The following is a 13,404-nucleotide window of genomic DNA, read 5'->3' as shown; positions in this document are numbered from 1 at the left end:
TCACGTAACCCGGCCGGGCTCAGCCCAAAAAGGCATTGTGGAGGGGCCATGTGGGCCCACCACCTGCAAAGCTCATCATGGCGGTCGGGTGCAATGTGTACCAGGCAGCAGGAGGGGGCGGGGTGGTGCATGGCGTCGCAGCCCCTCGCAACAGAAACTGGCTCTGTTACCTCACTGGGGGGGAAGGAGCCGGAACTAGTGCAGGTGGTTGAGAAATACCAACTAGATATAGTTGGGCTCACCTCCACTCACAGTGTTGGCTCTGGAACCAAACTCCTCGATAGGGGGTGGTCTCTCTCCTACTCAGGAGTTGCACGGAGAGGCGCCGGGCGGGTGTGGGGATACTCACAAGCCCCCGGCTGGCTGGCATACAGTTGGAGTTTGTCCCGGTGGACGAGAGGGTCGTCTCAATGCGAATTAGGGTCGCAGAGAGGAAAATTTTGACTGTTGTGTGTGCTTATGCGCCAAACAGCAGTTCAGAATATTTGGCCTTCTTGGAGAGGGTGGGTGGGTGGGGTTCTGGACAGGGCTCCACCTACAGACTCTATAGTCCTGCTGGGGGACTTCAACGCTCACGTCGGCAATGATGGGGAAATCTGGCAGGGGGTGATTGGGAAGAACGGCCTGCCTGATCTAAACCCGGATGGTGAAATGTCATTAGACTCCTATGCTAGCCATGGTTTGTCCATAGCAAACACCATGTTCGAACACAAGGATGCTCATAAGTGTACTTGGTACCAGAGCTCCTTGGGCCAAAGGTCAATGATCGACTTTGTAGTCGTTTCATCTGACTTGAGGCCACATGTTCTGGACACTCGGGTGAAGAACGCTGCTGAGCTGTCAACCGATCGCCATCTGGTGGTGAGTTGGATCAGATGGCGGGGAAAACTGATGGACAGACCCGGTAGGCCCAGACGTTTAACGAGGGTGTGCTGGGAACGACTGTCAGAGGACCTTGTCTGGAATGATTTTAACTCGCACCTCCGGGAGAGCTTCTCCCATGTTCCAGAGGATGTAGGGGACACGGAGTCTGAATGGACCCTGTTCAAAACCTCCATTGTGGAAGCAGCCAGGCACAGCTGTGGCCAAAAACTTGTTGGTGCCAGCCAGGGCGGCAACTCAAGAACCCGCTGGTGGACACCGGAGGTGAGGGAAGCTGTTAAGCTGAAGAAGGAGGCCTTTAGGGCCTGGTTGTCTCTGGGGACTCCTGACTCAGCAGACAGGTACTGGCAGGCGAAAAAGGCAGCTGCGGTTGCAGAAGCAAAATCCAGGGCGTGGGGGGAGTTTGGAGATGCCATGGAAAATGTCTATCGGTCGGCTTCAAAGAGGTTCTGGATAACCATCCGGCAGCTCAGAAGGGGTCCGAGGAGTTTTGCTCAGGCTGTGTTCAGCAGGAATGGAGAAACTCTGACCTCTAATGAGGACATTGTCGGGAGGTGGAAGGAGCACTTTAAAGAACTCTTAAGCCCAAGTGATATGCCTCCCCTACAGGAGTCAGGGCCTGAGGCTTTCGGGTTCTCAGAGTCCATTTCCCTGGTGGAAGTCACTGAGGTAGTTGGTAAGCTCCACAGTGGCAAAGCACCAGGGGTGCATGATATCCGCCCGGAACTGGTTAAGGCCCTGGATGTTGCAGGGCTGTCATGGTTGACACGCCTCTGCAATGTTGCATGGACCTCGGGGACAGTGCCTTTGGATTGGCAAACTGGGGTGGTGGTCCCTATTTTTAAGAAAGGGCACCAGAGAGTGTGTACCAACTATCGGGGTATCACGCTTCTCAGCCTCCCTGGGAAAGTCTATACTGGGGTGCTGGAGAATAGGCTCTGGCCGATAGTTGAACCTCAGATTGAAGAGGAACAATGCGGATTCTGCCCTGGCCATAGAACAGTGGACCAGCTTTTTACCCTCTCGCAGACCATTGAAGGGGCATGGGAGTTCACTAATCCAGTCTACATATGTTTTATGGACTTGGAGAAGGCCTTTGACCGTGTCCCCCGGAAAAATTCTGTGGGAGGTGCTTAGGGAGTATGGGGTACCGGGCCACTGCTGCGGGCCATTCAGTCTCTGTACATACGGAGCGAAAGCCGTGTCCGCATACTCGGCATTAAGTCAAGCCTGTTCAATGTGGGTGTTGGACTCCGCCCAGGTTGTGCCTTGTCTCCACTCCTGTTTGTGGTTTTCATGGGGAGGATATCAAGGTGCAGTTGAGGCCAGGAGGGCATTCTGTGTGGGAGTCGGAAGGTGACGTCTCTGCTCTTTGCAGATGATGATGTTCTTTTGGCACCGTCACAGAGTTGCCTCAAACATGCACTGGAACGGTTTGCAGCCAAGTGTGAAGCAGTTGGGATGAGGATCAGCACCTCAAAGTCTGAGTCCATGGTTCTCTCACGGAAAAGGATGGCATGCCCCCTGCAGGTAAGGGGAGAGAATTTGCCCCAGGTGGAGGAGTTCAAGTATCTTGGGGTCTTGTTCACAAGTGAGGGGAGAAGGGAACGTGAGATTGGCTGCAGACTGGGAGTAGCGGCAGCAGTAATGCGGTCGCTGTACCGGACTATAGTGGTGAAGGGGGAGCTGAGCCATAAGGCGAAGCTCTCATTTACCAGTTGACCTACGTCCCTACCCTCACCTATGGTCATGAACTTTGGGTAATGACCGAAAGGATAAGATCACGGATACAAGTGGCTGAAATGAGTGCGGCACGGTGTTGGGACTCGCTCTCAGTGACAGGGTGAGGAGTTCGGACATCTGGGAGGAGCTTAGAGTAGAGCCGCTACTCCTCCACGTGAGGTGGTTCGGGCATCTAATAAGGATGTCCCCTGGCTCCCTCCCTTTGGAGGTATACCAGGCACGGCCAACTGGGACGGGGCCCCGAGGTCGGCCCAGGACCTGCTGGAGGGATTATATCTCACAGTTGGCCTGGGAACGGCTGGGGATCCCCCAGGCTGAGCTGGAGGAAGTTGCGGGTGACAGGGGCGGCTGAGCCTCTCTGCTCTCCCTGCTGCCATCGTGACCCTATTAGGACAAGCGTGATGGATGGAGTATCCATTGTAAGTCACTTTGGAGAAAAGCATCTGCTAAATAAATGTAAAACATGGATAGTTCTTTTCAGTTGCTCACTAGTCCTTTTCTTCTCTGTGGCAGATTACTACATCACTTTGCAAAAAGCACTTATTTTTGTCTGGGTTTTCAAAAATAAAGGCTATGCATATCCACCTTAATCTTAAATGTCTACTGGCTATTAGTCCACCTACAGTTCACACATGTTGCCATTCTTTTATGCCAAATGATGCCAGTCTCATCAATCAAATCAATCAAGTGTTTTTTTTAATCAAATGCACAACACAGTGTACAGCGGTGGTTGCTGTCAATGGAATGTCTTTATCCATATGAAGTGGTTACTCCAGCATAGTGGAAGGAGGCTGGCCTGCCTACATTTACATTTCTTCATTTAGCAGATGCTTTTGTCCAAAGCAATGTACATCGCAGCAAAAGTACAATTTATGCATTACATTAAGAGAAAGCGAGAGCTGCAGACATGTACATAAGTCTCAAGTAAACTTAGTTTACCACTTGCTGCACTGAGGTTCATCGTTCAAGTAGGTGCATAAAACAGGATAGACAAATCCAGATACCCTCCTACCAATTTTTTTTTTTTTTTTTTTTTTTTTTAAATATAAGAGACAGACACACATTGTCTGTGCTGCTTGTCCCATACGGGGTCGCAGGGAGCTGGAGCCTAACCCAGCAACACAGGGCATAAGGCTGGAGGGGGCGGGGACACACCCAGGATGGGACGCCAGTCCGTCGCAAGGCACCCTGAGCCAACCCACTGTGCCCCCGCACCCCCCTGAGACACAAACAAGCAAATACAATGCCGGAGTAGTGGCTGAAGGCTAAAACTTTAGGCTAAAGGCTTTATCTGGGGATGCTCGTGAAGTTATGGTGCATGAACATTTACACCGTACATGAGCTAGAGATCTTGGGCGAAGTGGGTCCGGAAAAGATGAGTTTTCAGATCCTTCTTGAATGTAGACAGTTTCTGCAGTTCTGAGTGAGAGGGGAAGGTCATTCCACCACAATGGAGCCAGAACCAAGAACCTCTGTGCTTTACCTTTTGTAAAGCCTGCTCTCCTTTGCCTACTCTCCTCACTCCTCCTACATCAAACCACTGGTGGCTGCCATTTGTGCCCTTCCTGGGAGTGGTGCTGAAACAGTGAAGTTAGCCCAGTATGTGGATGACACTTCACTCTTGGTAAGCTCAGACCAGTCACTTGGCAGTTCATGCGTTCAGCTGTGTCTGCTACACGGTACCGAACCTTTACAAGTTGCATGTTAAGCACTTTGGCAGCTGGAAAGAGAGGGAGGGCTGTAGTTTTTACCTGTTTTTAGAAGGTCATGCCGGAGCTAATTGGGAAGTACTTTAGCTTCCAAAGTCAGATGGAAATAGGACTGTGGAAGACCAGGTCCCTTCTTATCAAGGATTTATTGAATGTATTTTTTTATTACAGTGTCTATTATAATTTGTGCACCTCTCTTGACAAACCATTTAAAATTGATTCTTTCTCCCTTTTCCAGGTAGCTCTGATTAAGCAGTACTTTGGTCATGTTTGGCTGTCCTTGTTGAGTCAACTTTCGGTGACGTCTTAGTCCAACACTGGACCAAATGCTGAGACCTGCAATTCTCTTTACAGATATGTTGCAAAAGTGGAGTAAGAGCACAGCAGCTGGTACCAAGGCAGAGACTCTGCTCATGTACAGGGCCTTGTACAAGTATAAAGGCCTGATCCTGAGGAAAGGTACTTAAGTTGTTTTACGGCCAAAGGAGGGCATGTGTCCCAGGATTCAAATGAAGAACCTTGATAGCCATCTGCAGGATTTCAACTGGCAACGTTTGCAACGTAAGCTGCTGCTCAGATTGGTTCTGTACTGACACAAACTGACCAGCCACAGGTTCTACCCACAGCTGTAGGATGGTAAGTGTGAAGCTTTCACATATTTTTTGGGACTGTGGGCCTGTGTGATATATCTGACTTTTGGTGACCAGCTTGTGCAGGAAGATTGACCCACAGGTAGTTTTGGTGTCCAATAAACTTTTGAGGGTTCAACCCTGGAACTTAGATGGTAAGCTTGGGCATGTCTGTGTGGTCAAATAGATGCTTTCGAATGTGAGAATTCAGCTTGTCCAGAGAGGGGTAGACTTGAGCATCCAAAGTGCATACTGGAGAATGTGAGCAAACCTTATGCATAGTACATCACATAATGGAGACACCTAGAAGCCAAGGAGAGGTGGAAGGGCCTCTTTTGACTGAAGTGATTGAGGGTAAGTACATCGTGGAATGGTGCTATAGCTGGAGGTAAGACTTGAACCTCCAATATTTAAGTCCAAAGGCAACAGCTTTAACTAGTACACTACCAGCTGTCCTCTTGGTTTTGTGTTGTGTTTATGTTAGGTGTAGGGTTTAAAATATTTATTCAGCCTTATTTAATCACCTTTCACACTGTTAAATTTTATTGTTCATTGTGCATAATACATGTGCACAGCCCTTGGGTGATTTTAATGTGTTTCTGTAGTGTACTTTTCTGTTTTCTTTGCACATTAGTGTTTTTTATATATAATTTTTTTTTTTTGTTACAATGTGTATTATACTTTGGATTTTATATTGTATATTCATATTATATGAATGGAGTAGTAAAGGTAGGATGTGATGTGAAGTGAGACACCCATTAAAAGGTAGGTAGGATGAATGGCAACAGCCTGGGGACAGGCCAGGGAATTGTCCCTCTTTAACAGTCCAGTTGCTGGGTAAGTTTCCTTTCGCAATGGTTTTATAGATTTTATGGCCTTTGAATATGTTCCTAATCGGTTTATAAGTACCCATCATACAGAGTACACATTTGCTGATTTTACTGAGGGAATTTCATACTGCAGATTTTATTTCATGTAACATGACAAAACATAAGTTTTAATTATCTATGTGATAAAGTGTTAAACAATGGTGGAAGTGATGGACACGTTATAAGTTGTTAAGGATGGCTTGGGGATATCAGACACTTTTATTCTCTAGGTAATTCATTCTAATCCATTAAATATAAAAAGAGCTGCCAAGTTCATACAGCGTCCTGCTGTAATACTTTTCCCTAAATTGTTCCAGTAAAAACTACCCACCGGTATAAATGGGTAAATAATTGTAACATGCAGCCCTGAAGTTTTTGGCCCTTGACACAGTTTTTCTTGTTTTAGGTCTGTACTGTAGCACATTGAATCTGACCAAATGCCTGAGGAAGGTAATTGGCAACCTGGATCATGGTGACCAGATGGGCAGAGTACCTGGGCATTCCGTGTTCTGGAATTATGCACCTGGTTTGGGGCCCGATCGCCTGGGCAGAGGACTGAAAGGTCCCCCTTGCGCTTGTTGGTTTGGACCAGGAAAAGGGGTTTGACCGATGGATCACCGCTTCCTATTTAACAACTTGAGCAAATTGGGCTCTCTCCGTTCCTTTATGTTCTTTACATTGAGCCGCTGGCGGTCGCCATCCGTGCCCACCCAGGGATTGATGGTCTGCTCCTGCTTGGGGGTGGCAGTGAGGTGGTGAAGCTGGCCAGTACGTGGACGACACTACGCTGTTCCTGTGCTTGGACCAGCCACTCGGTCAAGCGCTCAGCTTGGTTCGTGCATTTGAGCGTGCCTCAGGCTCAGCCCTGAACCTTAGCAAGTCTCTTGTCAAGTTCTCCAGCAGCTGGAAAAATAGAGAAGACTGCATAGGTGGTTTTTCCCAATGCGACGGTCCTCTCAAAGTGCTGGGGGTCAACTTTCTTACAGAAGGTGCCACCAGGGCTAATTGGGAAGAATGTTTGACTAAAACCAGACGGAAAATGGGTTTGTGGAGGACAAGGTCCCTGTCTTTAATAGAGAAAACACTGACGCTGAAGGTGGACACTCTCCCTACATTGCTCTACTTTGCACAGGTGTACCCCTTGCTCCGCATGATGCGGAAAGGCCTCACGAACAACGTTTTCAATCTCCTCTAGGGGTGAAGGTATGAGTACGTGAGGAGGGAGGCCATACACCTTCCGAAAGAGGAGGGAGGGATGTGCCTGATATTCGTTTTAAACTGGATTGGCTCTTCCTCTCCCAGTTATGTAACCGACTAGCAGCTCCGATTGGGCATCCCCACCAGTACTTTGCGTGTCTTTGGTTGGCCCTTCCGATGTGCCAGTTGGTAAAGTCCTGATCCAACACCAGGTCAAATGCCAAGACATGGTCCGCTCATTACAGACACGCTGTATAATGGAGTAAGACCATGGCGACCAAGGTTGAGGCAGAGACCTTCCTTAAGCACAGGGCCTTGTATAAGGCCTTGGTCGAGAGGAAAGGAACTTCAGTTCTTTTGGGGCTCGAGGAGGGCATTTGGGCCAGGATTCAGCCAAAGGAGCTTTACCACCATCTGCAAGATTTGAACTGGCATTGTCTACAAAGTTGCCAGTCAAAGTAGTTATGTACAGGCACAAATTGACCAGCCACCCACTCTGCCCGCAACTCCAGTGCAGCGAGAGTGAAACTGTCGCACATGCTTTTTGAGACTGAGGACAGGTGCGGGAGGTCTGGCATTTGGTGACTCACCTGTGCAAGAAGATCGATCCACAGATAGTTTTGACCTATGACAAGGTCTTGAGGGGGTGTAACCCTGGCGCTCAGAAGGCAGCAGCCACCTGGACGTGGCTGGTGATCAGCGTAGCCAAGCAAATGCTCACAAGAACGGGAAGAACCCAGCTGGTCCAGACAGGAATAGACTTGGGGCGTCCAGGGTGTGTTTCATAAAATCCAGGCCGACCTAACGTATAGAATGGAGAAAGATGTCACTCAATGGGGTTACTTAGAAGCCAAAGAGAGGTGGAAGGGCTATGACCCCACAGGTTTGTGGCAGATCCTCCATCCTTGGGTAAGTAACACATATCCTTTTGCGCTTACAAAATACCACAACCCCTATTTTTGGTGAATGTAAGTGTTGTGTTTTGTGGTATCTTATGTGTTTTATGTTTGGTACAGAGTTTCTAATCCTTTACGGCACATTTTTTTTTTTTTTAATTTGCATAATTTAAAAAAATATATAGCACTTCACTTTTAAGTAGTCACTTATAAATGACTACATGTGTGATGTTTGTATTAATCATTTATTTACTGTTATTTATTTACCATATTTAGTTTAGTGTAGATTAGTTTGTTGTGTGGGTGCATGTTGTTTTTTTAATTCTGCATATGTATTTTATCATTCACCTATCCCACTAAAACATTAATAGGGGAGACGTGTTGTGAAAAGGGAAACACCCAAAAACGGTAGGTAAGGTGTATGGTAACACCCTGGGAACAGGCCAGGGGACCAAGGACCACTTTTTCTCAACAACCTGGACCTCAAGCAAGCCTCCCCAGCATGCTTAGTGCTTCTCAGGTGTCCTCCTCTCATGCTGCCAGCAGACAGTCACCCCCCTGTATTCCCCTTGAGCCCCCACAGTGGCTGAACACTTCATTCACATTTTACCCACAATTCAACTATTTACAATAAAATTACTCCTCCGTGAACCGCCACCTTATCGTGGTGGAGGGGTTTGAGTGCCTGAATGAGTCCAGGAGCTATGTTGTCTGGGGCTACATGCCCCTGGTAGGGTCTCCCATGGCAGACAGGTCCTGGATGACAGACGAGACAAAGCGCGGTTCAAAAACCCCTTATGACGAAAAAATCAAGGCGTCCGTTTACCCCGCCCGGTATGGGTTCACCGGGGCCCCACCCTGGAGCCAGGCCTGGGGGGGGGGCTCGCATGCGAGCGCCTGGTGGCCAGGTCTATGCCCACGGGGCCTGGCCGGGCTCAGCCCGAAGCCACAACGTGGAGCCGCTCTTCGGTGGGCTCACCACCTGCCGGAGAAACCGTAAGGGGCCGGTGCATTGTGATTTGGGCGGTGGTCGGGGCCGAGTGCCCGGCCGACCCAAACCTCGGGCGCCAACTCTGGTTTTTGGGACTTGGAATGTCACCTCACTGGCGGGGAAGGAGCCTGAGCTGGTGCGGGAAGTTGAGAGATACCGTCTAGATATAGTCGGGCTCACTTCCACTCACAGCTTGGGTTCTGGAACCACTCTACTCGATCGAGGGTGGACTCTCCACTATTCTGGCGTTGCCCAAGGTGAGAGGCGGCGGGCTGGTGTGGGCTTATTAATAGCCCCCCAGTTCAGCCGCCATGTGTTGGAGTCTACCCCGGTGAATGAGAGGGTCATCTCCCTACGCCTTCGGGTCAGGGAACGGTCTCTCACTGTCGTTTGTGCTTATGCGCCTAGCGGCAGTGTAGAGTACCCGGCCTTTTTAGAGTCCCTGGGGGGCGTGCTGGAAAGCGCTCCCACTGGGGACTCTGTCGTTCTACTGGGGGACTTTAACGCCCACGTGGGCAGCGACAGTGATACCTGGAGGGGCGTGATTGGGAGGAACGGCCTCCCTGATCTGAACCCGAGCGGTGAGTTGTTATTGGATTTCTGTGCTAGTCGCGGTTTATCCATAACGAACACCATGTTCATGCATAAGGGTGTCCACCAGTGCACTTGGCACCAGGACACCCTAGGTCGGAGGTCGATGATCGACTTTGTAGTCGTTTCTTCTGACCTTCGGCCATATGTCTTGGACACTCGGGTGAAGAGAGGGGCTGAGCTGTCAACTGATCACCACCTGGTGGTGAGTTGGATTCGATGGCGGGGGGAAAAAGCTGGACAGACCTGGCAGGCCCAAACGCATAGTGAGGGTCTGTTGGGAACGTTTGGCGGAGGCCCCTGTCAGAGAGGTCTTCAACTCCCACCTCCGACAGAGCTTCAACCAGGTCCCGAGGGAGGTGGGGGACATTGAGTCTAAATGGACTATGTTCCGCTCCTCCATTGTCGGTGCGGCGGTTCGGAGCCGCGGCCATAAGGTCTCCGGTGCCTGTCGCAGCGGCAATCCCCGAACACGGTGGTGGACACCGGAAGTAAGGGATGCCGTCAAGCTGAAGAAGGAGTTCTATCGGGCCTGGCTGGCTCATGGGACTCCTGAAGCAGCTGACAGGTACCGACGGGCCAAACGGAGCGCGGCTCTGGCAGTCGCCGCGGCAAAAACTCGGGCTTGGGAGGAGTTCGGTGAGGCCATGGAGGAAGACTTTCGGTCGGCCTCAAAGAGATTCTGGCAAACCGTCCGGCGACTCAGAGGGGGGAAGCGGTGTTCTACGAACACTGTTTACAGTGGAAGTGGTGCGCTGCTGACCTCAGCTGAGGATGTTCTCGGGCGGTGGAAGGAGTACTTTGAGGATCTCCTCAATCCCTCCGACACGCCTTCCGTAGAGGAAGCTGAGGCTGGGGACTCGTCCATTACCCTGGCTGAAGTTGCTGAGGTAGTCAAAAAACTCCTCGGTGGCAAGGCTCCGGGGGTGGATGAGATCCGCCCCGAGTTTCTCAAGTCTCTGGATGTTGTGGGGCTGTCTTGGCTGACACGCCTCTGCAGCATCGCGTGGAGTTCGGGAACGGTGCCTCTGGACTGGCAGACCGGGGTGGTGGTCCCTCTTTTTAAGAAGGGGGACCGGAGATTGTGTTCCAACTACAGGGGGATCACACTCCTTAGCCTCCCTGGGAAAGTCTATGCCAGGGTACTGGAAAGGAGAATCCGACCGATAGTCGAACCTCGGATTCAGGAGGAGCAATGCGGTTTTCGCCCTGGCCGTGGAACACTGGACCAGCTCTATACCCTCACTAGGGTGTTGGAGGGTTCGTGGGAGTTTGCCCAACCAGTCCATATGTGTTTTGTGGACCTGGAGAAGGCATTCGACCGTGTCCCTCGTGGCATCCTGTGGGGGGTGCTTCGGGATTATGGGGTTCGGGGCTCGTTGCTACGGGCTGTTCGTTCCCTGTATGACCGGAGCAGGAGCTTGGTTCGCATTGCCGGCAGTAAGTCAGACCTGTTCCCGGTGCATGTTGGACTCCGCCAGGGCTGCCCTTTGTCACCGATTCTGTTCATTATTTTTATGGACAGAATTTCTAGGCGCAGTCAGGGAACGGAGGGTGTCTGTTTTGGTGGCCGCGAGATCTCGTCTCTGCTTTTTGCGGACGATGTGGTCCTGTTGGCTTCATCAAGTCAAGACTTGCAGCGTGCACTGGGGAGGTTTGCAGCCGAGTGCGAAGCGGCGGGGATGAGAATCAGCACCTCCAAATCCGAGGCCATGGTTCTCAGTCGGAAAAAGGTGGATTGCTCCCTCCGGGTTAGGGGGGAGTTGCTCCCTCAAGTGGAGGAGTTTAAGTATCTTGGGGTCTTGTTCACGAGTGAGGGAAAAATGGAGCGGCAGGTCGACAGACGGATCGGTGCGGCGTCCGCAGGAATGCGGTCATTGTACCGGTCTGTTGTGGTGAAGAGGGAGCTGAGTCGTAAGGCGAAGCTCTCAATTTACCGGTCGATCTACGTTCCTACCCTCACCTATGGTCATGAACTCTGGATCATGACCGAAAGAATGAGATCGCGGATACAAGCGGCAGAAATGAGTTTCCTCCGCAGAGTGGCTGGGCGCACCCTTAGGGATAGGGTGAGGAGCTCAGTCACCCGGGAGGAGCTCGGAGTAGAGCCGCTGCTCCTCCGCATCGAGAGGAGCCAGTTGAGGTGGCTCGGGCATCTGTTCCGGATGCCTCCTGGACGCCTCCCTGGGGAGGTGCTCCGGGCTTGTCCCACTGGGAGGAGGCCTCGGGGCAGACCCAGGACACGTTGGAGAGACTATGTCTCCCGGCTGGCCTGGGAACGCCTTGGGGTTCCCCCAGAGGAACTGGAGGAGGTGTGCGGGGAGAGGGAGGTCTGGAGTACTCTGCTCGGACTGCTGCCCCCGCGACCCGGCCCCGGATAAAAGCGGAGGAAGATGGATGGATGGACAATAAAATTATTTTCACGCTCAAACATGACACTTCCCAGTAATGTGGGTCGTTACAATATTATTGTAGCATGCAACGGCGTGGGTTTGGAGGAAGCGAAGAAGGATGCAGAGGCAGCATTCATTTTGAACGTTTTATTGGAACACCGGCACACAGGGAAATAATGCTCTCGGTCCGAGGACCCGGTTTCCTCCAGGACCTGCGAGTGTAGCCAGCCTTCCCAGCCTGCTTAGCACCCCCAGGCTCTCTCCTCTTTTTCCCCTTGGCATACGCAAACGCCCCCTTACATTCCCCATACATTACTGAACGCTAACCAATTGCAATAAAACACATTTCCCGCTCAGAACAATGACGCGGGTCATTACATTATTTTCAGGTTTTCTTGGACACAAAAAAGGAAAGTCTCATTTTTGACTCTCTTAGTTTGTAAGGGTGTTGTTTATGAATAAAAATCCTGTCAATGTCATTATTCAACATTATTTCTCCTCTTAGGACGAAATGTGCAAAGTTAACCCAGTACTTGAAAACTTTTCACTAATAGGGCACATGTTTAGAGTCGTGTGTATATATATAAAATGTGATATGAGCTATTCTTGCAGTTTCCTCTTTTGTTTATTTAGGCGTTGAATTACAAGGCCTAACTTGGGGGTTGGTGAGGAGACAGACACGTTGTCTCTAAGCAGGAATCTCCCCCTAACAGTACAGACCCATGAGCTAGATTGCAGAGTCAAGTGCAAACTTGAAGATACAAAACCTGTTTCGGTTTGACAAAACCTGTTTCGGTTTGACACAGACACGCACTTGGCCTTGATAAAGTACAGAGTCTGGGAGAGGGTGCTGGGCATTTTTTACTATGAGTGTTTACATCAGAGCTCTGATTGAAAAGAACACATCCCTAGGATGGTTTCATGTTCATAAATCATACAGAGGAGCAAAACACAATCCTATCCTCAAGGTAGACAAATGATTCATAAGTTCTTTTGCTACAGAAGGAGGTATTAAATTTGAACCACATGGCATTAACTTCAGTCTTGTATTCATTTGGTCAAAAGAGCATACAGTTGACAGCAGGTTTGTAGGGAGGTCATGTTTTAATAGGACTAATGATTTCTCCTGGACTCCTGTGACACTGAAGCTGCTCTCTGCATACCAACAGCTCACCCTATCTGAGGAGCTGACCAGTGTCCACTACAGCTTCAGGAGGAAGACTGTCCCAGACAGTCCAGAGCACTTCAGCCCGCATTGTTTGTCTTAGGCTCCATGGGGTATCATTGTGGGAGCTACTGCTAAGGTATGGATATGGGCAGCAAGCCCACCTGCAGGCTCAGCATGGCCTGAGGCTCTGTCTGGAGGACAGGGAACTTTGTGGTTTGTTCTGAGGAGGGTTTCTACACCATTGCTCTGCAGAACCATGAGTACAGCGCTAGGACATCCCCAGAGATGTGTCTCAGTCTACAGATCAATCCTTAGTGGATCAGGGTGCTACTGCAC

This window comes from Scleropages formosus, chromosome 18, assembly GCF_900964775.1.
Source record: "Scleropages formosus chromosome 18, fSclFor1.1, whole genome shotgun sequence".
NCBI lineage: Eukaryota > Metazoa > Chordata > Actinopteri > Osteoglossiformes > Osteoglossidae > Scleropages > Scleropages formosus.
This window is presented reverse-complemented; position numbering follows the sequence as displayed.